Source organism: Tachypleus tridentatus, chromosome 13 (genome assembly GCF_004210375.1).
Source record: "Tachypleus tridentatus isolate NWPU-2018 chromosome 13, ASM421037v1, whole genome shotgun sequence".
Classification (NCBI taxonomy): Eukaryota; Metazoa; Arthropoda; class Merostomata; order Xiphosura; family Limulidae; genus Tachypleus; species Tachypleus tridentatus.
In genome coordinates, this window is record NC_134837.1 from 45916644 (window position 1) to 45944341 (window position 27698).

The 27698-nt window shown below is 31.8% G+C and overlaps 1 protein-coding gene across 1 annotated transcript in view; it reads left to right on the forward strand.

The window, feature by feature from the left end:
- Positions 1-27698, forward strand: part of LOC143239362 (protein turtle homolog B-like) — a 124805-nt gene that overhangs the window by 25349 nt on the left and 71758 nt on the right. The gene's annotated exons all lie outside the window — the stretch shown is intronic.

The following is a 27698-nucleotide window of genomic DNA, read 5'->3' on the forward strand; positions in this document are numbered from 1 at the left end:
GAACACTTAGGAAATCGTTCATAGTGACACATGTACTTATGATACATACTTTGCTGATATAATATACCTTTTTCATTCTACTTTTAATCACACATATACATATACACAAAGATTAGCTTAGGTAAATATAAAGAAGTAAAAAAACTGTTAAGGTATCAGCGCCAATTTTATTTTACACGCTTTAGAATTCATTTATATGTACATTATTATAATTACTGCTATAGTTCTAGAAATATTTTGATACGAAAACGTAAGTAATCAGACTCATTACTTTACAAAGTAAAATAGAACAGCCACTAAAATAAAAGTAATGATTTTAGTCGTGTTTTACTCATTAGCTTACATTATCTTTGGTTTATTTCAAAGGTTCGCAATTGGCTATGTACCCTATTGCTACTGGAAGAATCGAATCCTTAATTTGTGCGTTGTGAGCCATTCATCATAGATGCTATATCTTGTTAAAGTACATGTTTTCAGAAATTTGTGCAGTAAGACGTAATTGTGATAACCTAATATATGTATCGAATAATATTATATTACTGAGGCTTTATTTATTTTGTTGGCGAATTCGCTGTTAATGTCTAAAGAAAAGTCTTGCATTGAAGGATAAAATTGCCTACCATTATTTCGTCACATTACTTTAAGAAATAGAGTCATAGTTTCAATGAAGGTCGTTACTCTAGTTGGCGATGTGTAATATATTCACATATGGGCATTTATTGATATATATGTTCTTCTAATGTAGGTACTCAACATAAATATTTTACTCAATTGTAATGTTTTTATTAACAGAGACCACAGTCTTTTTTTATCGTTTTAACATTCGTGAATCTCTGCTGTATAGTTATGATTATTTAATCATCCTTTACTTTTCAATAATTCACTTCAGTAGAAAATTATCAATTATTTGTTACTAGTACAGTTTCTGGATAATGGTAGGTTTTATAAAATATTGATAAGTGTATGTCATGGCAAAGGTTACTAATGAAAAGTTTTCGTTTGTTGTAGTAATATACTATATTTCATTATTGTTTTTAAGTGTATCAAACACACAATAAAAGAAAGAACATATCTTTAATACATTCGCTCCTTTGAACAAGAGCTTTCTTACATTTTTCGTTTTTTCTCGATTTTGTGGAACTTACGAGGACTATTTGAACGTGATATTTCCAGTTTGACGTAGTACTATCTTAGCCATACTAAAGCGACTGAAATAAAATAACTTTGTATTAATACATGTATTGTAACTTATGTAAAACTATAAATTACGATTATTTGGAAACATGTTCCAAAATACAGGGTGTTCGGAAAGTCACTGTGCACTTATATATTTATTAACAGACAAAACTGCACAGTGACTTTCCGAACACCCTGTAGTTCAAAATGTAGAAAAAAAATATTTAAAACTATTTACTATCTCTAACTGGGAGGTTTGTCTAGAATACAAAAACTTTAATTACCTTAGTTTTGCGTGCTCAATCAAATTTCAACTCTGTTTTTAAAAGATTATTTTGTCATGTAACTCAGAATTGTATAAGTTTTAAAATGTCTTATTTGGGTATGTCCGTTTCTAACAGCAAAACCACATCGAGCTATCTGCTCTGTACACCAAGAGGATCGAAATTCTGATTTTAGCGTAGTAAATCCCTAGACTTATCGCTGTTCCAGAAAGGGACTTTTTTTTTTGGGGGGGGGGAAATTACAGCACAACTTTTTAACCACATAGAATTAACTCTATTTGATATAAGCCAGTGTAATATAGATTGCCTCTGTGTTTCAAATATGGTGTTGCTACAAAAATATTTCCAGAAATGTTTATATGCTACTGTTATTAAATGACATACACTGGTTAGTGATATCTAAGACATATATAGAGGCAGAGGGAAAAAAAACGGCTATAATATATGAAACATTTTGTTCAAGAATGTATTTGTTACAGTTTTATACATCTAATATATTGTCAATAAACCTATCATCGAAAGCGAAAAAATACCAGTAAACTATCTATAAATTTCTTTTTATGTCTGGTCAACAAAAAGACAAGAAAAAGCGGCACTTTTTTAGTGCTGTGCCAGTTGTTCACTATAAAGTAACCCATCAAATTCACAAGAGTTTTATTGTAGAAATCTTTTTATTCAACCTTTACTAGCTTGCATACCGAGATACGAAATCTTGTTCAGTAAATATCCAAGAGAACCGCATCATGCCAAGAGCTAAAGATCGAGATCAAGATTTAAATATCTTATTAATGTGATAAGAAGTATGTGTGTATGTTGTGTGAAACAACATGATGTTTGAAATAAAACATGGAGGAATTCATTAACTGATGGCTGTATGATGGTATCAAGATAGATTGAAATCTGGCTGTAACGTTATCATTTAATAAAAATGTAGAATGATCAGTGGTATTCAGTTTGTGGTTCGTTGTTGTTTTTAAGCTGCCCGTGCTCTGCCCACCATCGATGCCGATTGTTAGCGTTGTAACTCAGTTAATTTGTTTTCCAACGAACTATAAATAATATACGAGATAGTTAGTAGAAAGCAATATGTTGAATTCACAGCAGATTAAAAAGAGAAAAATAATGTTTGATGTACTTGAATAACTTGTGGTATTGACTTCTAATGAAAGTGTGCTGGGTTTTCTTCGACGCTATTCACGAAAACAGTCCAGCTAGTTGTCTTTTCTCTTCTTCAAAAAATGTACATTATCGCCAAATAATGAAGGTTCCGCCTTTGTTGGCTAGCTTATTCAAACTGTGCAGTCGATTTTTTGACAGTATATATCTTGTTCGTGTGTTACTTTAAGCTTCACATCTACAGAATAATGTTGTCACTATGTATCTCTTTACTTGAACTGAGTTTTAGATAACAGCAAGTTCTCGATAGTGCAACAGTATTTTATATGTTTACAATTACAAAAAACATCTAGAGTAATAAATATAAGTGCATCGAAATGCGTGCAAATCATAAAACTTTAAATAGTGTTTATACCTATTTATACCACTGCGAGTGAAGCGATACTATCGCTTTGTTAATAAGTTTTATTTGCCTTAGACAGGCATGCAAAGCTTTCTTCTTCCGAAAGTGTGGTTAGAGAATTGTTTCGTTTTAATTTGTGACAATTAGTGCACTGATTACTGTTTGTACACAATATAAAGTTAAGCTTACATTCTCTTCTTTAAATATAGTCTTTGTCGTTTAACTTACATAAAAATTTATGTATGTATGTGTTGGTATAATATTTATAATATATTATAAGTCTATTAGCCTAATCGTGATACTTTTTAAGTTATGAGCAAAAACCACTCGGGACGCGGGTGTACGAACACTTTCTGTCGTAACTGTACAAAGCTACATAATAGACTATCTGTGCTCTGCCCACCACGAGTATCGAAATCTGGTTTCTAAGGGTGTGAGTTCGGATACATACCACTGTGCCAGTGGTTGTCAGTCGTTGGGAGATATAGACGTACACCATATAACTACTTAGCCTGAAATCCATAACACAAATCATCTATTAGCTAGTTGAGCTTGAAGTTCATTTAACGTTCAATAATAATAAAATATATTGAAGTACTCACTTTTTCTGTTTATAGTAAACATTTTTCGGCAACTTAAATTGGAGATAACGTGTTTCTTTACTGGATCAGTTTCGATGTATTTAATGCATTTTCCACAAAGTTTGATGGTGATTTTGTTGGTTCATGAGTCTACAAATAATTTCGGCCAGATTTATCTATGTCTGTTGATTGCCTACTCAACGTAAAAGGTACCGACATCCTTGTAAATCGGATTACCTGTGTAAATGTACAGAAAAAGCAGTACAGTATGTAATTTGGGGGATAAATGTAATAATAATTTTAGTATAGATGTACCGTCATGGATAATGCTTATCAATGTTGTGTCAGTTAGGTTAGATGTAAACCAGGTCGGTATGTGTTGTGTGCTACTTATAACTTACATAGCCTGATGAAGCCTGTTCATAAGCATAAATATTTCTGCTACACAAATACCACTTATTCAATTATAAAATTTTCAAAAATGACGAAAATAAATAATAGGAAAACGTTTCAGCACTCACAGCATCATCGGACAAGCATCGATTCAAGGTAACCAAAGTTACTAACCATACCCTGCTCCAAGGTAAGAGTGCAAGCATATCCAATATTTATAAGTGAAAATATAATCCTTTTAAATCGAATGCAATACTTATCTCTACAAGTACCAAACAAATATAAATAAATGTAATATGCCCAACAATTTTACAAATATATTTATCTCATCACACGATCAACGTCTGTGGTCTGTCATGAAAGCAGTTTTGGTACAAAAAATAATTTCGCCATGTCGATTATTAATACATTAAAACAACATGCTGACTATCAATAACTAGAGATAATTATTTGACGGGAAACAGCCAGGAATAATCCTGATGACGAACTTTATTTCGAAAGTAAGAAATTCTACACTAAAATCGTTGGGAATTAATCACGCTATCATCCACAATAAGTGACGTAACCTAATGAAAAAAAGCTCAATAATTACTTTTCTAGGTGGGCGGTGTAAGTGGTACAGAGCTTTGGCTCTGAATTAAGACTGAAACAAAGAATGCAACACGATTAACCTTTTAAAAGTTATTTCAATAATTTACATTGATAGATTAGCTTAAACATTCCCTTCACTTGGGACGGGTACCTTTGCTTATTGTAAGTAATTTAAATATGTTCCCAATATATATATTTCACCTTACAAAGTCAAATAGATATCAATTACTTGACCATTAGAATAATAATTTATTAAACTTAAAATAGAAACTGTTTGAATCGTTTACACAGAAACTATCTATAATAAACATATTATATAACAAAAATATTATATTATTGTAATAATACGGCAAAACAAAAAGGAAAATTGTTTGTACTTTTAAAAACTTATTCACCATACCTCTTTCTCAATAATGGAATTAATCACTTTTGACTGCTCAGGTAACACTAAAACTATTGTCTTGTTGAATAAAAGAGATTTGTAGTTTCGATTAAAGAAACATCTAAGCTTCTGTGAGGTGTGGTAAATCACTTTTCAATATTGTATATAATGTCACTTTAATTAAACCTTTTTCTTCATTAAATAAGCAATATTATTATTAACAAATTATAATATCTTCAAAACTGCTTTTCCAATCAGCATCGCATTCTAAATTGCAATATCAATGTACACGTATATTTTACTCCTCCAGAAATGAGAATTGCAATTGTAAAAGTACAAAAAAAGTTTTAGGTGAGACAGTGTATAAAATATCTTGGTTAAAAATATAGTTACTAAAACTTTAAAGCAACTAACTTTGCTTTCTATTTTGTTGAGTGAAGCTGGATACAACCCTGCTGCTCTTAAATAATTTTTATTCTTTTTTGGTTCACGCAAAAGTAAATCCTCTGGCTAAGACTTCTAGCTAGCGTGTAATAACTTTGCTAGGAAATAGGTGTAATTATTTATATATTTATCGGATCTATAGTTATGAAGCAAGCAATCATAAAATTCCCGAAAAATTGTATGTTAGTGTTTTTGATTTACCAAATCCATAATTTAAGAACTCAGCGATTAAATACCACTTATTTTATTGAATTTTAAATCACAAACTTTCGGCTGTGTTGACAATTTAAACCATGCCCATACTCTTTTCCTTTTTCACACTTTCTTAACAACAGTTGTGTTACTATTAATGGATAATTTCAAAATTGCAATTTCAGTTAGAAGTTTTCTCAGTCTGTCGGTTTTGTAGCATTCTACTACTTGCACGGTCCCTCTGTAAAAGACAAAAAAGTGCAACAAAAACTAAAAAACAACAGCACTGTTAAAATGCAAAGTGCGTCTATAATATTGTTTACAGTAATAAAACTGTAAACCAATTAAATAAACTCAAAATAATGCAAGCCTTTCAAATTTACGTGACACACATTTTTCAATGTGGTAAAAAATATCTTAGTTGACTAAAATCTCGATTTATGTAATGTACAAATAATTTCAATGAGATCCCCCGTTTAGGATATATGAATCCCACAATACCGTAGTAGTTTTTCAAATATCTGATTTCTTCTCCTCCGTAAAATATTAAAATTTATATATTAAAAAAATTTGATGTGTTTATTATTTTTATGCATTTCTTAACCATGCAAATCAACAACGTTGAAGTTCCAAATAAGTTCCAAACAAACGTTGGAGTTAAATAAGAACATCTAGTACAAACCAACATTTTAAAGAGCGCAAAGGATAAGTTCAAGAAATGTAACGTTTCCACTGAAACATTAAAATACAGTAGTGAAAAATATGAGAAAAATCAATTTAGTAAATATATTTATGGCACATTATTAAAATTATTCAACATTAATTACAGAAAAGCATATAATGTTTAACGTATAAAGTAAGTAAGCAAAGTGAACATTACTGAACATTTGAATGAGATCATGAGAAAATGAGACTCATAACTTAGAAGAAATTAAAATATATTTTTAATGTTTCATCAAAATATTTGAACTTGCACGATCTAACAACAATGCTATTTAAAAGAATTATACACAATATTTAACTTTATACATATTTACTAGAAACTACTCGGCAAGGTCTGATAATACGCTGAGGATTTCTTGCACTGGTTAGCTTTAATCTTAGGTTTAATCATGTGGACGAGCAAGGTTACTTTTTCTATGAAATTCCATTCACAAACTAGAAGTAGAACAGTACATTGAAGTTTGACGAAATAGCCAATTGATCGAAAAAGGTATACTCTTGATAATTTCAAGAATTTTTTATCATAATACCCTGTAAAACATGAGTAAAACTATATTAAAACTAAAATGGTGATTAAATGGGTTACATTAAATAGGTATAAGTATTCATTATCCATGTGAAGACAGTTCTCGTGCTTCCTTCTCAAAAATATAAGTTTACTAATACAAATGATACATAGTGTATCGATCGAATTAATATTGCAGTGTATATATTATATTAATTTAATAGCCGATAGTTATGAAACAAAATATCTGGATCGCCATACACTGGAAAAACTTATCTAATGAAAAATAATTGATATTTTACTTATATGTTACTTCAATCCTAGAGGTTTTTAATATATGCGAAACAATTTGTTGATTATTTACTAAATTATTTTATTTTATTTCACTATACAAATGGTTATAAGAAGTTTTTTTAGTATTGAATTTTAAAACTGTTTTAATATGGTTGAATTAACTGGTGTCTTGTTACGTTTTGTGTTTTTAGTAAAGTTCGAAAAATGTAAATGTTGAACATTACGTGTAACATAAGATATTTCAACATGAAAACTGAAGTATATAGATAAAACCTGGTGTCTTTAATCCCAAAATATATGCAGTAATTGCTTTTAAGTCTTAATTTTCTATGTCATTATAAAATGATGTACAGTAAAATGTACGTGTTAATGCAATAAGTTACTGGGAAATATGATTAACCTCTCACACTGTAATACTAGAAGTATAAGTTTGTGCTGGCGTTAACCAAACAACATGTCGTTTACTAGTTTGAAAGAGAATCATAGATGAACAAGGAAACTACACTTTAGAAGTTTTTTATGACTCTCAAGGTAATTCATTCTCTAAAAGTATTTATTTAATATATACAGTAAGTTTTATGAAATAATGTTCGATATAGGAGCTATTTTATGACAAAAACGCCATCTTGATGAATTTGGCAAATTTTATAACCTTATGAAAATTTTATTCGTCAATGTATTCCTCCGTAAAAAAAACAAGATTTAGATTGAATAAAACTGAAACTATTTGTAAGTCACTAATATAAATACAGTTCTTATGGGGATACAAAATACTGAAATATTTCCAATAAATTTATAGATATACATATGTTTATTCTCCAAAACAGCATGCAGACAGAATATTATGTTCTTGGCATGGAAACAACAAAGAAACACCATAAAATACATTAGTAATAATCTCTCAAGTTAGTTTTAATACACACCTTTTTAGTAAATAGAACATTAGATTACTAGATTTTATCGAAATATATAAACTATGTTGAGAATTCCGAAACGCCAACTGAGGGTATTTCGAATAATATGATTATCATTTAAAGTTATTTGTTTCCCTTATGCGCTTATTAATTGTTTCTTTTATCATTAATGCTCCCTACATTAATTATCAATTGTATATTGATTTAAAATTACTTTTATTGTAAATTTCATCAGTTTACTACAATCCAATAATACAAACTACAAGAAAATTTTTCATATAATTTTGTTAATTGGTTTGAATTTCGCGCAACGTTACATGAGGGCTATTGGCGCTACCCATTCTTAATTTAGCAATGAAAGACAAACGATAGGCAGGTTCGCATCTCCACCCACCTCTAACTTTTGAGACACAATTTTCCAACAAATAGAGCAAACATGTGTACTCGATGAGGATCTGAACCCACAACCTTCAGACTGAGAGTCGAGAGTCATAACCACCTGACAAGAATTCAGTTGAAGTTTAAGTGCTAATATATGTATCAAACTGTAACAGGTCTGCAATACCATGATGTATAATACTCTGTGTATGTTATATGACAGGAAAAAAATTAAAGGTTATGGACTATCTCTTGAGATAATAAAATTCTCAAGAAAGTTTTTTCTTCAGAAATTAAAGCGTAACAGTTCATATGTAGTTTAACAGGAATTAAAAATATTCAACTTGAGTAGTCAAAAGTAGAACTTTAATCATTTGAAAAACTATTTCCTACACAATAACAAACAGATTAATTAGATCTTATTTTCAGAACTGAATTGCTTATGAAACAAATGAATATTCTAAGGCTTTAACATACGAATATCTTCTTTATACATATATACTCTCTTTTATGACTCACGAGTACAGCGGTAACTCTACAAATTTACAACGCTAAAATCAGGGGGTTCGATTCCCCTCGGTGGGTTCAGCAGATAGCCTGATGTGGCTTTGCTATAAGAAAATCACACACACACTCAAGACTCACGAATAAGCGCGTCACATTATCTTAGTAACACAAACGCTGGTTTCTAACTCACAGAGAAAAAAAAATATGTAATTTGTGTTATTAATGTTTGAGGGAATAAAAATATTTGTATTATCATTGACCGAATAATTTTGCTTTATGCCACTATATTTTCTATCTCATCCTGAACATAGAGTGTTTTTTCCTTTGTGACAACAGATGTACACCTCGCAAAAAATTTCTATACATAGAGCTCCAATCCCATCGGCATAAAATATGCTTCTTTAATCGTTATGATATAATGTCAAAAAATTAATACAATTTATTGTTTTTTACAGAAAATATCTTTTAAGGTTTGGATGATTATTTTTTTTATATTTCTTCCATTTGCTGTACTGAAATATTAGACGCTATTTCCTTAAACAACTTGTTTCCTTTTTCTGCATAGAGGCAATATCTCGTATAGTTTCAATCGCAAGCCGTTTCCATCAAGACCATCGAAATAATTACATGGTTCAACGACTTTCTGTGGGCAATAACACTTTGAGAATGTGTAAGTTCCTATAACAAACAGATTCTCAGTATTGGGTAAAGCGTTATTTCAAAGTAATCATTCGTTTGTTTCAATTGTAACTGATAAATTGCTCATTCAGCCATTATTCAGATTCCTGTGTTGTTCCTGAAACGAAATTGGCTGCACAGTTTACATTCACATTCCTGGCAATTTTTCTCCCGGAGCCGAAATTACATCAGTGCTGCTTAGCAAAACAAACTTGTTTTTGTGTTATTTTTATTTTTATAATTAAACAGTTGATAAATTTGTTTTCAAATGCAAAAGGAGACACAGAGGGCAGGAACATATAATAAAACAATTCACTTGTCAATCTAAAAACAAGAAGAATCTGTACATTCTTTATAATATACAAAACGATTATAAATGCTCATTATCATTTGATAATTAAGTATGTTTAAGTATACATTTGTGTTCCTTAGGTAACATATACCCTGTTATTTCTTTGTTGTCACTTTCAACAGAGATTTGTTGGAATGTTTAAATATACCTGGATTTAATACTTTCCATTTTTGTTATTATACTTTCATTATAAAGAAAGCTTTACATTTTTAGCTAAGTATAAGCATTTAATAATGCTGATGTACATCTCGGTTATAATACATAGTGTTAACAGCAAGAGTAAAGAACTGATATAACATTGCTTTTTTTTTTTTGTAAATAATCTTTCACTAAATGCGCAGCGCGACAATGTCTCACCTCCATGATCATCTTGATAAATTCAAGGAGAAAATGGAAGCATGCTAAGAAGAGCAATGCGAGCGCTTCCACCAACATATACTGGACTTTTAATGCCGCTATCAAGAAGCGTGTAACGAAAACATGATGGAAAACTATATTTGTGGGCTGATACGTGAAAGTGATTTACATTACAGTCGAAAATCTCGATAAACTACTCACTTCTAAACATTTTTGTTAATTTTTGTATAAATACATGTACATCTTGATTCATATGTTGTTTTATTCAAAGCTTATGTAATTAAAATTTGCAAATGTGCCCGTTTTTACATACAAAAATATGTTAATTTCTAAATTTCATTATCCAGGTCACAAAAGCAGCGTTTGAAGGGAATAATGGTCATTTTCTGTACTTTTACAACATAACCAATTACGAAATAACATATTATCTAGGAACAAAATTTGTATTACATAGTGTTATAAAAAGCGCTAATCGTAGTTATAATTTCAAAGATTTATAGTATGTCAAATATACTAAATCAACAATATCTATCAACTGTCTCTCCACGTTGCATTGGTTACCTTTATAAGCATCAGAGGAGATCTTCTATAATTTTAAGCTAACACCTAACACAACAATACTGGTATTATACATATACAACTAAGAAAATGTTGATTCTTGCACTCAATAATGTTGCACAAATTTAGGGAAGAAGCGAAAATTTTGCGTTACATATTTAACATATAATTTGCATTCATCTCTAAATATATAACTAAATAAACAAACATCGATATTAAACTAAATATATAGATTAGTAAATCCATATGGGAGAGACACAAGTAAGGGTTTAGGTGGAATAGTTGCATTTTTCATCTCGCACATTACCCCGTTATTTTCACATCCAAAAGGAAGCTATTAAGTGAAAATTGGCCTTACCTCACACCATTTTCCAAAACTGGACAAACAGATTAAAACTAATATTTATTATTTATAAGTCATCAATACTATTACTTAACAATACATAGACTTAATTGAGCTTTATATTGAATGTCTGCAGATGTCTACAATCTAATTTCTTGGTGACTGCAGTGTGTAAAAGTATTTAATGCAAAAATTCATAAGATATGGAAAATTTATATTTATGAAAACTGTTTTCTGAAAAATAAAATAGTATATGTGTTAAACCGTACTTTTCTGTTTTTATTTTATTTTTGTAGCCATGTGTATTCTTCCATTATGCAGATATAACTAAATATATATATAAAACTGGCTTATATAATAGGTATACATTACTGCACAGTGAAGTACAAAACTATCTTAAACAAATGACTGTGAAGTTTGCATCTGTCGCTCAAGATGAATGGTGTATCACTACTGAATAACAGACAACAGTATGCATGATTTATTCTCTGCATATATCAGATTTTATTTCAATTTCCGGATATTATGTTTCCATAACAGCTTCAATCTCACATTTTATCTGTTTTAAACCTCTAATAAGGCTTCATAAAGCATATATATAGTTACGTCTATTGGAATAAACATAATTATGAATGTATAATTTATGAGCAGACAAGAAAATCCAGAATTAGGTAAGGCGTCTAATTCAATGAAAATAATATAATTGTTCATCTTACTTCTAATTATTTATGATATAAATTAAAATTATTATTTTTTATATCCATGCTTTCCATATTCGTTGGGACTGAAGCAAATGTGTATACACGCACACACACACACATACATTTTGTTGTTTTTTCTAGGTAGCTTATAGTATTGTCGATTTGTCATGATTAAGTCTGTATTTATGAATTACAATAAATCTAGCAGCGTTATTCGACATTACATGGGTTTTCGAAAAAAAAACAAAAGCACTCTCTCTCACTTTCCTCGTTCCATATTGTGAATTTAAGATAAAAAACATTAGGTTTGAGTTTTTAAAATAAACTATAAAAAGAGTTTTAATTAAGTGCTTTCTTACGAACGACGTTTTTACTGACAAGAATAAACATACCCTTAGGGAGAAAATGCAGATTACCTTATGCATGTATAAGGACCAGTTCTGGCAAACAAGAAAAGTCTACCTCTACTACCCCCTTCACCGTCGTCAGTCCTCAAATATTCATATTTCAAACGTAAATATGTATGTAATATTATGTTGGATTTACTTTCATGTAAATTTAATATGTTTGTTACGAGGGTGATACCGTATTCACACTGTGACATTGATGTACAAAACATACCACAAACGATACGCAATATTGTACTTTTATAACGTATCAACAGAGACATTATCCAAGTAAGAAGCCACTTGGAGAAAACGTAGAATATAATTAATCCCCTCACTTGACTTTTATCTGATTTTACATAACAGGTATTACAGTAAAAGCCTTACTCTTTTCACATAGTTTATTTTATGAGAAACGCCATAATTTTATTTTATAGGTTAGGCCTACTGTTTACTTTCTTACTTCCTAATTCTGCGTACATTTTGTGTGTGTGCGAAGTTAAATATACTATGTAACAGTAGATTTATAATCAATAGGCTATAAATAAACATACCTATTCTAATCGTAATAAAAATTATATAAAAAAAACATTTTTTTCAGATTCAACCCATCTTTCACCTCACTCAAGTGCTCTACCAGTTACGCTGACTTGTGCTCCACAATAAAAATCATAATTTAAGCCTTTCTCTTTTCACATATGTTTTATGGCAGAAGCATAATTTTATTCTATAGGCTAGGCCTATTATTCGCTTTTTCACGCTACACATTCTAATTATGTGACGTTAAATATATGAAGTTTTAGTAGATGTGTAGTTAATAATATATAAATAAATAGGCCTATAATGCAAAATTCTAAATTAAATGCTTAAACAAACTTACCAAAATATCAAGTATGCGTAGAATTTATTCGTGTAATGTAAAGGTTAACGATAAAATGACGACAGACATATACAAGCGAAAAATTTTCATTTTGCGCGTCTTAAGACGAGGGAAATGTGAGCTGCGCAGAGAATGCAGTGGACAAACAAGCAAACAAACATAAATTTTAAGCTTTGATGTAATTATTCATTCATTAGAATACAATTTATACAAATATGTAAATAGGTAGTGTGCACCTACTCAATTAAAAACAAAAATATCCTGTGTGTAATTATAGGCGATGGATGGAAATTATATCCAAGTGTATCTGATATCACATTTATTATGATGATATATATTAATAGCGGAAAACAAATATATCAAAATTCATTGTAGTGTGTAATTTTATAAGTTGGAAATGACAATTCCGACCTCAAATGTGGCTAAGAAATAAACGTACTCGTGTGGGACAGTATTATATGGGTCGTGGACAAAGGCGCCTGAATGTTATTCATAAATTTAAACCACATCACTATATTATAATTTTCAAATAAAGACAACTATAACATAACAGTATCTAAACTCACCAATGAATCTTTAAAGTTTTGCATAAAGGGAAGTGGGTATGGACAAATTTTTCACCATGAGCTTTATTGGATCACAACGAACATGAAAAAAATTTTTTTTCATAATAATTTCAAGTGAAAAAAAGTTTTCACTTCATAATAATTTCAATCATTTTATATTCTTCCAAGATCTGACTGTGAGAAAATGCTTAATTATGCACTACTAAGGTTAAGTTAACATATATATATATTTTTTTTTTTACTAGTTAAACTTATAATTATCTAATACAAAATAAGCAAGTATCTATAAGTGCTGCATTAGAGAGAAACATTTCATCATGATGTAAAACCATTAATATGATATGTATTCTTTGCTAAATGATTTCAGTCACGCAACCAAATCAAGTATAATATTTATGTGTGTGATGAAACTCAAGAAAGGATTTGATTCAAGGTATGAATAAACTCGTCGTCGTAAACTGTTGGAGCCAGTGATTTCTCTGCTTAAAATATCTTTAAAATTATTTAAAAAGTCGTAGTTCTAATTATGGAAAACTAGCAAGGAAGAGATGTGAAAAGACTTGATCTTAGTGTTATTTGTGGGAATTTTATTCAATAAGAAAATTAGCTGCAATTGTTCCACTATTCTGAGAAAAATATTAACATTCATAGATTACAGCAGAAATTAAGAGTTTCAAATGACATTAAGGAAAGAATGTTTGAAAACGTATTCATATGATCAAAATCGCTCTTTGATTTGTTTGCTTAGAATTAAGCACAAAGCTAAACAATGGGCTATTTGGACACTTCCCACCACAGGTATCCAAATCTGGTTTTAGCAGTGTTATATAACTCTTTGAAAAGCATTGCTTGCTACGTATTGAACAACATAATGTCGCTTTGTTCTTTGTTCATAATATATATGGTTACTGCTTAATTGATGCCATAAACCTAGCTTTTACACCTTATTGGATATTCGGAAACCTACAAATTCCAAACATAACAAAGTGGCTCACTACGTATAGCACACTTATTATAAAAAGCTTACCTGTATATGTATTTCATTAAAAGAGCGTGAAGCACTTTTTTATTATATGTTTTTCATATAGTTTAAAAAGTGATTGATTTTTACCTTATTTTATATTCTATTATTGTAGAAAATTAAATAGGGCTAAACATAACAATTATCTCTCTCTGACAAACTTATTCTACATTTTAAAAATTTTCTAAACACACGAATATGGTAAGCATTTGAAAGAAATCTTTTGTTTACTAGAACCCAAAGGTAAAGAAGATGTAATTTATAATTAGTGACAGTGCGATACGGTTTATTCTAATGCGAGACGAGAATCTGTAGTAAACACGACTAATACCTTCGTTTTTAAAATCGGTGACTTAGGATCACGTTATAACTCAGAATAAAAATGGATTTTAAAACAACTGCGTTATCTTTTGTTTTCTCTTTCTTTTTTAGTACAAGCAGCAAACTAATCAGACATTTTAATCAACTCATTTTTCACGGATGAACATGTCTCCGGAACTTAAAACTTTTCGTATTGCTAGCTCACCTAGGAATAAGTAAAATCGTTTGGTGATAAGGAAATGAACTTTTTTAGAAAAAGAATTAATACTCGTCAATTTTTCATCTATGATTTAACCGTCTACTTACTGACATTTCATTACTGATAACGACGCAACATGTTTTCATTTAACTCATCCGAGTATATGCTCCAAATAATATAATGCTTTGTGTAAAGTAACGTAATACGGTATTTTACTTGAAAGTAAACGTTTATATATATCTCAGTTATACTAACTTTCTAAGAAATTTTATTTGACTGAATATATATTAGAGCACAAATACTCAGAAAAAAATGTGTAATTAATTTTGCTGAAATCATCCTCGACATTACCTTAGCGAATATATGAAGAATGCATAACAAAAATTAATTACTTGACATAAATATTGGATATTTTGTGTACATGCTCTTCCAGACATCTACTTTGAAGAATAGAACTTTTAAATTGTGTGTGTTTGAGTGAGAGTGGTGGGAGGCAGAGCTGAAGATTAAAGACACGTTGTGTGTCTTATTATATTTTTAAGGCTTAAACTGATTTCCTTACAATATTATATAACTGTTTTCATTTAATCTGGTTGACTTTTAAAATAAAATAGATAACTTTTTAATTTCCTTGTGCTATATCTGTCTACTTCTAGGACAGATGATTGTTTGTACAATAATGGTAACAGCTAGATTGTTACTTTTAGTGTCATGCAGTGGGTAGAAGTCCTTATCCTATTTATTTATATTAAAGAAATAATCTCTTTTTTTTAATCAAAAGGAAAAAAATGGATGTGTTCCCTTACGGTGGTGTATACTTTCTTAAAACAGATTATATGCAGTAATTTTTCCACAACTTTTGTTAGGCTCACTTTATAAAATTCAAATTAGGTATAGTCCTGCTCCAGAAGAGATAATAAACTCCGTGTGAATTCTATAAATTTATAATGTACAAAGGAAAAGAGGGAAAAATAGGACAGAATAAAGAGAAAAATGGAGGGAAAGAGAAACAAATTAAAATCTACAGATTCTACAAAGGTGTCGAAGATGTTGTGTGATTACTTTTATTATTTGACGCTCTTAATAAGTAATAACGACAAATAATTATAAATAATTTTAATTACAGAGTTGGACATTGTTTATTTATAGGTATCCCTATAATGTATCAAGTATTTGGCAACATTGCAGTTACTAATGAGGGGTTCAGCATATCCAATGGTGTTTCGTCTATTATGCAATGCATGCCTAAGGACTGTTGAAAAAGAAACATGAAATATACATGAACTGTATATAACCAATTGGTAACAACGGTCTTCTACTGGTTTGTCAACGCATACACATTCCACGATGCATCAGATTGCCTGAACAACATGACGCTCTCACTTGACAATGTTTCCAAAAGAGTATTTAATGCACACAAGCGTCGAAACACGCACCATTAAAGTCAATGCAAAACTTGTACGTGATTGGCTGCACACAACAAAACAATCGTTTGCATACAATATGGAAATATTAAGAGATTGCGTAGCTAACAGCATAATGTTAATTTCTCATTTGCTCAAACGGTTTCAAAGTAACATTCTTATTTCTTAACGGAAAACATTAAATCAATAAAATGCAAAGTTTTGAGCAATTACATTTAAGAAAAAAAACTGCTATTGGAGAAAACTCAACTGATTAACGGTAGTACGGCTGTACGAATTTTAAAAATGTAGTAACAATTTGTCCATTACCTGTAGAGTTTTAGGAACTGTAATATCCCAGTATTTTATCAGCAGTGTATGAAATACGACACAGCCAACTTATTACATTATGTATGAATTAAGTTTACTTGGACATTTTAATGGGTAAAAGGCTTACATTGTTGATATCGTCAAATGCTGAAAGTATTGTATTAGCGTAAAACTCCAAATATATTGTTCCTATATGTTATTTCTTCTCCATGAACTGTAGCGAACAACACCAATTTTGCTGCATTCCATACACACTTGCTGCGCTCGAAATTCACGTCTATTTCTATAGACTTCTCTTGCCATCCACCCCAAACATTTTCAATGGGGCTCAGTTAGGGCTTGAAATTCTCGTTCCGTATCCCTCATGGTCATTTAAGAACTTTGCAACAGCAGTTTTACTACGCCCAATCTCACCAGCGATGGCGCTTTGAGAGAGACCTTACTTTTGCAGCTCGACAATTCTGCCACGTTCAAACTTTGTCAACATTTTAGCCTTTGCCATGTTTTAACACAAAGTAATACAGGAGATGTCAGTGGGAGATGTTGATAATGCTAATGCTTGAACACAAATGACTAAATTTCATTACGCGTTTACCAATTAACGCTTCGTTTCAGTATAGTTTTAAACTTTTGACCAGCTAGTATTCAGGCTAATGTCATAGTGTTTACATTTTCCCCATTAAATGCTAAAAAGTTTTTATTTTTATTTTCATCTTTTAAAGCTCTTCTCAAATAAATAGTTGAGTCTAACAACGCAAAATGCATATTTTTCTTTATGTTCACTGGCCTCAGGATTTTGGCCAGCAGTGTATTATAGTTTCATGAAGGACAAATATCACAAAGAAGGTAAACGAAACTTGCAGCCACTATTTGCAAATTTTATGACCATGGAAAACAATGGGCTACGAATGTGTTGTACAGATTGCACTTCTGGTTTGACTCAGTGGCTGAATAAGATTGTTTGTTTGTTTGTTTTTGAATTTCGCACAAAGCTACTCGAGGGCTATCTGTGCTAGCCGTCCCTAATTTAGCAGTGTAAGACTAGAGGGAAGGCAGCTAGTCATCACCACCCACCGCCAACTCTTGGGCTACTCTTTTACCAACGAATAGTGGAATTGACCGTCACATTATACACCCCCACGGCTGGGAGGGCGAGCATGTTTAGCGCGACGCGGGCGCGAACCCGCGACCCTCGGATTACGAGTCGCACGCCTTACGCGCTTGGCCATGCCAGGCCTGGCTGAATAAGAAGGGAACAAATGTGACATTTGCAGTTTTAATTATATATCATTAGCCCAAACATTATCTGACTGACTGTTAATTTGCATGAGTAATTTTTCTGGATATTTAGACAAAACTAAATAATACTCTAGATATCCAGATGCTTATATGCAATGAAACCATTACTTGAAGGGAGTTTTTTTCTGGTGTCCCGCCTACTAGCGAATTGGGAAACAGAAGAGTTATCCTGCAAAGAAGTGTTTTTTGCCTGGTGTTATGTCGGTATATATTATGATATTCATTTCTTCTTCATTCCCGATTCTTACAGTTCAGCTCAAAATAACTGTAATAGTAAATAAACCTAAACACTAAATCTATATATAACACATAGTTACACTGAAGTTATGCCTGTAACTGATCTTATGGTAATGCTGTATGTAACAAAATGAAATACAAATTAACTTTGTACTTAAAACTAAATCATGATTTTGCATCATCTACCCTAAAGCTCCACACACTGGGACATTACTTATCAATAGACTTTTCTATCTGAGACTTGATCCTTTGTACATGTAATAAATGGCCATTAAATAATTACATCTTCAAACTTTACCAAATAGTCTCACAAAATTACTGAAAAGTTTGATTGATCTTACTAGAAGGTGGAAACTATATAGAAATGCTTAGCTACTGGTTATAAGCAGGATTGATCAGAGTAAAGTCCAGTGCCAGGATCCTTCTCCACGATGGAATGTTATTATTACATTTTACTGGAAAGCTAGCACACCTTATGGAAGCCACATAATAATAGATTACAGGTTCAACATCACTTGCCTGGATTTCTATGGTAGTCTGAGTCTGGTTCGGAAATGAAAAGTTTGAACAATGTATTGTCTACAAACATCAATACATTAAAAACAGTGCCCTAACAATTTTTGTAGAAGGAACAGAATATTTCGATTTAATGGGAAATATCTCTTGTTAAAAAAATTAAGATCTAAATCCAAACAAGTAAACAATACCTGCATAAAATGTGCACAAGGCTATGTCATTCCCATAATATAAGAGATTACTTGTAATATCAAGAGGATCAGGAGAAGCAAATGCCACCATGGTACATTCTCTGAAATTTATAATATCATATAGTTTGAACATACTAAACTTTCAAATATAGAGGAGTTTACTTTTAATGGCTTTAACTTTATAGCACATGCTGAACCAGAAACTGAGACAGCCATTGCAGCTTCACCAATATTGAAAGCTACAAATCAAACAGATACCTGATTTGAACTTATCCACAAACACATCTTAATGTGTCTGTGAAAGATAACACAATATATGATGCTGGAGTTTTTATGTCTTACCTGTTTTACAACACTCGCATGTATATAGTAGTAGGAGACTTTAATGTTAAACGCTTCACCTTGTGTATAAAACAGTAATGATGGGAGACTTTACTCTCTCATCATAGTATAGCACAAACTTAGAAACAGATGAAGTAACAAGAACCATTTAGCACAAATTAATATAGTTTCTTGTATAGAGTTGCTTTTATTAACCTCACTTTGATTGTCATCTCATGTATGAGGTGCATGTAATGAATGGGAGACAAAGCTATATAAAGCAATATAAAAACTTTTCCATGACTGTCTAGCTTCATGTCCTCTCTGCTATCAAATAAAATCAAGACAACAATTTTTGCAAAAGGAGCACCTCATACTCGTGGAACATGGATAATTATAAAGTTGACACAACGCAGTCAAGTTCAGCTTGCGTTAATGCAGGTAAGGCCCGACTTAACCCATATAGGAGAAGCTTTTACAGAATATAGCCTGTGAACATTACAGTTAAACAATTCGAGTTTGTAACTGACCGTTGCCGGGCACATCTCTTAGAGACGAGAGTGTAAGCTGGTAAGGGATTGTAGGGGGCTTTGCAGTATATGTTAGGTTATTAATTAGTATAAGTATAAAGGTGGTCCTTTATATTGGTTTAATTTTTGGTTTGAATTGGTTACAAAAGGTTTCTTTGATTTTGTTTGAATTGAGTTTTGCGCAAAGCTACTCGAGAGCTATATGCGCTAGCCGTCACTAATTTAGCAGAGTCAGACTAGAGGGAATGCAGCTAGTCATCACCAGTCACTTGGGTTATTCTTTTACTAACAAATAATGGGATTGACCGTCACTTTATAACGCCCACATGGCTGAAAGGGCAAGCATGTTTGGTGTGACGGGGATTCGAACACGCAACCCTCTGACTACGAGTCGAGTGCTTTAGCCACCTGGCCATGCCGGGCCGGTTTATGTTTGTTTCCCAACTTAGTATCTGGATGTTTTCAATGGCTATGCTGTGTTTACCTAAGTTACAATGTTCAAACACGTGTGAAGGTTCATTGAATCCGGTTTCCACTTCTCTCCTTGTTTCTCCAATTTTGAAGCCGTGACAGTTGTTGCACTTTAGTTTATAAATTATGTTGATGAGGTATTTGTCAGTGTGGTTCCTACAGTGTATGGACTTTAGTTTTGTACCTGGTTTTTGAATAAATTTAGTGTTTACTGAGTACCCCCCGCTGGTACAGCGGTAAGTCTACGGATTTATAATGCTAAAATCAGGGTTTCGATTCCACTCGTTGGACTCAGCAATAGCCCGATGTGGCTTTACTATATGAAAACACATAAACACACAGTTTACTGGAATGTTGTATTTTGTGATAAGAGTTTCTGAATGCTGGAAAATTTTTTATGACATCGTGGATATATGTTATGCAGCAGTGTAAAGTTTTGTAGTTTGTTGTTTCTTGGGATTTATTATTGTTTGTTTGTTTGTTGTTGACCGTGTTGTTTATCTGGGTGTGTGTGTGTATAATTTTATCAACGGTTTTTGGAGAAAATTTGTTAATGTTGATGAAGTGTTGTTTAATTTTGTTGATTTCATCGCTCATTTTATTGGGTGAGCATAGTTTTGTGGTTCCGTTTATTTGGTTTCTTAATATGTATAGTTTTTGTTTTGTTCATGTGCTGAATTCCAAGGAAAGTATAGTCTAATACGTTTTGTTTTTTCTATGGATTTCTGTTTTGAATTGTGTATCGGTATGAAGGATAATATTTGTTTTAAAGGCCATTGAATCATGCTTATCCTATAAAATCACCATTGACAAGTAGGAAGAGAAGATTCTAGCTAGAAAGATTGTTTGTCATGTTGAACCATTACTTCGCTCATCATTAGTCAATAATTACAATGTTAATGGAACGCTGCCGAATTTGTAGTTGGCACGAAAAAAGGTTTGAAGCTTGTAATATCACATTGCCGTTAGAACTAGATCAGGAAAATGCTTACAATGGAACCCAGCTGCCATTTACACTGACAAATTATCGGAATATGCGTGAAAGTAACACGTGAAACATTGACAATAGCTCCACTAACTATCAGAAGATAATCACGAGCCATGGAAGCTAGCAATGAGATTGATATCACCATCAACACCAGTCTACCTCAAGGGTCAGCAGTATGGTCAGTCCACTTGATTATCTATACTCATGATTAATACTTCACAATTGTTTGAAAGTGTTCAACAGAGGCTCTTGTAAAGCTAAAATTGAAAGCAATATACAAATTTCCTCTTCCAGGGTGAGAAAAATTGTACTGACACGTAAATCGTGATTAATCTTGCCAAAGCCGTAGTCATGTTCTATGAAATTAATGAAAGTAAACAAACTAGTGGCATTACTCTAGAAGAAGCACTAAGAACTCGGGATAATCATTGACAGACAACTAGATTTCCCCAGCTAAATTGATACCATGATAACCAGAGCCACTGAAGTCATCAATAGATCAGTCCTGAAGAAGGTTACTTCATTATGATTTGCTAAAGTCTGATATGACTCAAAATGGAGTATATATTTTTGATTGTTACTCCGAATGCCATGACACTAGATGAGATTGAATATATTCAAAACATCTGTTTAACACTTGTACCAGAATGTATTTCATCAACCCCATAAAGGCCTCATTATATTTTACAAGTCTCATTAATATCGCATAATACCGGTAGTGCTTCAATGTAAATTTTCACTAGTACTTCATAGACTAAAGACCATGTCTTCCATCATTGACCCACAAACTGAGAAGATGGTGAATTAGGTAAAGTACTTAAAGACTGTTGTGAAAAGTTACCTGTCATCATCTTACATCATAAATAACAAAAACAATGTTTTAGAATTAAGCATTTCATGTAGCAACAACATTCTTCATAAAGCTGCTGGATCATTCAATCTTTCTACAATATAACCACAATGCATCTAGACAATAGCCCTGCAGCATAGTTTCCAAATGTAAAAAGGATCCATCATAGTTTGGTACTATGTTCGAGGGCTAGGTAGCTGGACCAGACTGTAACCTGACCCGAGACTATGTAAGCAAACATTGAGAAATTAATTGGTAAAAGTGAAATCATACGATGCAGCAATTAAACATACTTTAAATGTTCTAGATGTAGGTCCAGGTTGTATGAGGGAAACTTATTCGAATATATCCCAATCGATTTAACATACCAACTGAACTGGAGCCCCCGCTAGTACAGCGGTATGTCTCCGGATTTACAACGCTAAAATCAGGGTTTCGGTTCCCCTCGGTGGGCTCAGTAGATAGCCCGATGTGGCTTTGCTGTAAGAAAACACAAACACACTGAATTGGAAACTTGTCAAATTAATTAACGCACAGTAATGCCTAAAGATGAGTGTTGAAGTTGAAGCAGATTCACGATACATTATAAGATGATTTTCCTAAAGATTCTCAAATTAAAAATGCCATTTCTGCAATGAAGATTACAAATAAGAAGAATGGTATAAAAACCAATATTGTATTGTTACGTATTCTAATTTATCTCAGACAAGTCTTCAATGTACAGTTGCGGACACTAGCCAGAAATTTTAATTTGGAAGTTAATTAAATGTTAATATGTATCAAATTTATGATATTTGCCAGCAGTATTTAACTACATGTTTGGACAGAAGTTAACAGCTTATAATTTATAAAAACGGGTAGACGTTACGTGGCCAGGTGGTTAAGGCGCTCAACTCGTAACCCGCTGGTTGTGCGTTTGGATCCCCATCGCCCTAAACATTCTCACCATTTCAGCTCTAGGGGCGTTAAAAGTTAAGGTAAATCCTACTATTCATTGGTAAAAGATTAACGCAAGCGGTTTTGGTGAATGGTGATGATTAGCTGGCTACCTTTCCTTTAATCTTACTCTGCTAACAGTTAGCGCAGAGAGGACCTCTTGTAGTTTGCGCGAAATTCATACATACAGGCGAAGTAGAAAGACGAAGAGGCTTGCAGAATCTTATTAAAACAGTTAATTGTTTATTTTCTAATATGAGAAGCTGTTTTGAAAGAAATTTTTAGCTTTCTCCCGGAACGCTGATGTCCTATAACGAAGACCAATACGAGACTTGACATAACATAAACATTATTTTATTCAGACAAAACAAGCATATGTATGAGTCCCAGATTGAAATTAATTAGATTTAAATAAAATAATTTGGACATCTCATTTATCATGTTAATTTTACTTTTTATTGCGTTTACTTATATATGTTAATTATTTATTATGTGCGTACCTGAAATTTATATCCATATAATAATTCATACTATCGCGAAACCTTTAAAGCCTTATGTAATATATGAGCAACTTTTCTCATTTATTACCTACAAGCAGTACTTTATTTTAATTTCAATTGTTATTTGTACTTGAAATTGTATCTATCCTTTTGTATTTCATTGTAGACGTTACTAGTTGTATTAATACCTAAGTTCAATTCTCATCTTGAACATCCCTCAGCGGCACAGCAGTACGTCTGCGGACTTGAAATGCTAGAAACATATAAAGCATTATACCTTTCTTTTATTTTCCTTTTTGTTTAAATTTTCATTAAACAAGTGTTCAAGTTATCAAGTGCCCATGTTTATAACAGAGAAGCAAGATAGTAATTACAACTTGTAACCAGGCTACTAAGCACATTAAAATTAATATGAGAATAGTAAGGTTATATACTTATTAGGATTCCACGAACTACAATGAACTTGAAATATAATTTGCATGAGTTAACATAGTAATTTGAATATGATATATATAATATCTCCATTCCTTTATTAATGCTCATTTGCTGTACAAAAAATTACTATCATTAAGATTGAATGTCGAGAATTTCAGTCTCGTTTCCGTGAACAGTTGGTTAAATAGTTATACTTACATTGTTGAAGTTCACGACCGTAAGTCGGTATTACTATCATATTAAATTCACACAATTTTACGAAAAGTAACGAACTGGGAGAGTCTTCTTAATTCAGTCATGAGTCTCTTCGCAAGATAAGGTTTGGTTTGTTTTCAATTGCTAGCCGTAACTAATTTAAGAGGCCCGGCATGGCCAAGCGCGTAAGGCGCGCGATTCGTAATCCGAGGGTCGCGGGTTCGCGCTCGCATCGCGCCAAACATGCTCGCCCTCCCAGCCGTGGGGGCGTTATAATGTGACAGTCAATCCCACTTTTCGTTGGTAAAAGAGTAGCCCAAGAGTTGGCGGTGGGTGGTGATGACTAGCTGCCTTCCCTCTAGTCTTACACTGCTAAATTAGGGACGGCTAGCACAGATAGCCCTCGAGTAGCTTTGTGCGAAATTCCAAAACAAACAAACAAAACTAATTTAAGAGTGTAAGATTAGATGGAAGGCAACTAGTCATCACGACTCACCGCCAACTCTTGGGCTTCTCTTTTATCAACGAATAGTTGGATTGACCGTCATATTATAATACCCCCATGGCTGAAAGGGCAAGCATGTTTGGTGTGATAGAGATTCGAACCCGCGACCCTCAGATTACGAGTCGAGTGCCTTAAACACATGGCCATGCAGGCCCACAAGATAAGGAGATTAAAAAGTATGTTTGTTTGTTTTGAATTTCGCGCAAAGCTACATGAGAATTATCTACGCTCGCCGTTCGTAATTCAGCAATGTAAGACTGGAGGGAAGCCAACTAGTCATTACCACTCACCGCCAACTCTTGGGCTACTCTTTTACTAATGAAAAGATAGAAAGTATATTTTAGGTTTTGTAAAAAACATTATGTAACAAACAGGCTATATATCTTTGCCCAGTCCATGATAAAAAAAGGTTATAGTCTAATTATTCATAATTTTTTATCGCATTCTATCATACAGTTATAAATACTTAAATGTCAACCTAAATAGTGTTGTAAACTATTGATACGTCGTTATATGTAGAGGTTTTTTTACGAAATAGACTGAATTACATATATATATATATAAATGCCATAACATTTATAAATAAGTAAATTGCTTCTACATTGTTGTTTCTTAGGGAAGATAATAATCGTGATATTTTAAAAGAATGCTAAAAATAAAAAAGGAAGAAAAATATTGATTATGGAAAATTACAAGCAACTGGTAAAACATTGAAAAAGTATACTTCTGTGGTTCAACTATAAGATGCATTGTGTTTGGCTTTCTTTGTATGATATTTAAAAAAAAATAATAGTATACGCAATATACGGAAAATTATTAAAATTAGTTTATTTTAGTCGATAGAGTTGCTTCTTTTCACTATCAATCTATAATGCCCTCCCTATTTGTGCTTTATTCACAATAGGTTATCGAACCCTTGATTTTGTGTTGTTAGTCCCTAAATTTACCATTGGCTATCAGAGAAGTATATGATAGGTTTAGCTACAGCTTAAAACGGTATTTACAAACTTATTTTAAGCAAAATTTAATTTGAAATCAGAATCAAAATAATTTAAATTAATGCTATTCTTGTGAGTATCTTGTTCTCTGAGATAATCTTAATTTATTTCTTCTTTCTATTGTTTGACAAACAAACATTTATTAATGTTACTGTAGGTATAACCGAGTGTTTACAGAAATAGACATTTACTGAGCAAATAAAGATCCCTTAGAATAAGTGAAATATATTTATTTCAAAGTATCTTGAAATCTGTAAGGAAAAAAAAAGTTGATAAGTTGACCTGGTGAACTGTTTAAAAAATCAGTTGTATAGGTCCAAATAGAAACACAGCATCAAGTCAACTATTATTAGCCGATTAGTTAATGACGGCATATTTCTGTCAAGATGTTCTTAAATTAAAAATTGTTATGGTGGCAAATTCTTTGAAAGTGTTTTGGTATAAAATTATCCCACAAGATATCGAGTATAACAAATGATATTACGACAAACTTTTAATATAATCTTTTGAAACTTTATTGAAATTTTTCGCCTTACCCAACTACATAATTACACCTACTGTATAAGCAATAATTGTATTAACCATAATTATATCGAACTAATTTGCTTCAGTTTTAGCAAACTCATAGCTCCTTCTTGAGAACACCTACTTCTGGGCTCGAATTTATAACGTAAATGACAAATTTATTTCACTAACAATATTGTCACATTCTTTAAAGACAAATATATGGATATGCTACTATTGCAAAGTTATTTTATTAATAGCTACTTGTATAACATAATGCCCAATACTGTAGATCATTTTCACATTCATAATGAACACATGGATTGATGCTGCGCATTTTTTTATTTTCTAAGAACATAAGTACTGTGTCATTATTTTAAGTTGTCACGTACTAAACGCTTTGCAGCATACGTGAGGACGTGGTAAAATGACAAAACAACAAACTAACTTCAAGAACGACCTTTTTTTTCAAGGGCAAAGATCATCAGTGGATTATCTACTTGTGCTTACCATACGAATTGAGACTGAGTTTTAGTGCTATAAGCGTGTTAGCTCATTTCTGAACCGCCATGACACGTGTTATATAAAATGAAATAATTTTTATTAGTATTTAAGGTATAAGATATTTAAAATATACTTTGCCCAAAACATGATATCTTGGGAAATTGTTTTTACAATTCAGTACTTTTATAATGAAAATCGATAACTGTTAAAATTTATTTCCATGGATGTACTGAATCGCAAAGTGAATAAAAATAGGAAGTTTTCATCTGGTACGTATAAGATATCAAGTGGTATGTACGAGATTAAAAGTAGCACCTGCAAGATAATAACAAAGTGATGACGCATTCACTTATCGTTTAATCGACAGAGTATGACACCTACCATTCCCATTTGTAAAGATCTGACGTAAATATTGCTCTTATTACTTTAAATTATTGGTTCTGTGTTAACGAATGCAAAACACAACAAATCTGGTATTTTTGTACTTTATGATGTGTATACATATTCAATAACGTAGTACAAGGTATTTACGTAAGTGCGAGATGAGACTTTTTTCTTCATTTTGCGGTCCAGGGATTCAGTAGGTACTTTATCATTTAAAATAAAAACAGTCAATCCGAAATCACCATAATCTTGTACATGTTATTTTTTTTTTCTGTTTTATGAAAACACAAATATCAATATTGCGTGAGAGAAGTATAGTATGTCAAAGAAACATAAGTAAAGGTGATGATTCTTGT